A 352-nucleotide genomic window follows, 5' to 3' on the forward strand; every position below is an offset into this window, starting at 1 on the left:
ACCTTGTAAATGTACTAGATGTAGCGTTATTCGACGACATTGTCAACGTACAAGATGTAGCGTTATTCGACGACCTTGTCAATGTACTAGATGTAGCGTTATTCGACGACCTTGTCAATGAACTAGATGGAGCGTTATTCGACGACATTGTCAATGTACTAGATGTAGCGTTATTCGACGACCTTGCCAATGTACTAGATGTAGCGTTATTCGACGACCTTACCAATTTACTAGATGTAGCGCTATTCACACGCACTTGCCAATGTACTAAATGTCGCGTTATTTGAAGACCTTGTCAATGTACTAGGTGTAATGTGATACACACGACCTTGCCAATGTACTAGATGGAGCG

Source organism: Dreissena polymorpha, chromosome 5, assembly GCF_020536995.1.
Source record: "Dreissena polymorpha isolate Duluth1 chromosome 5, UMN_Dpol_1.0, whole genome shotgun sequence".
Classification (NCBI taxonomy): domain Eukaryota; kingdom Metazoa; phylum Mollusca; class Bivalvia; order Myida; family Dreissenidae; genus Dreissena; species Dreissena polymorpha.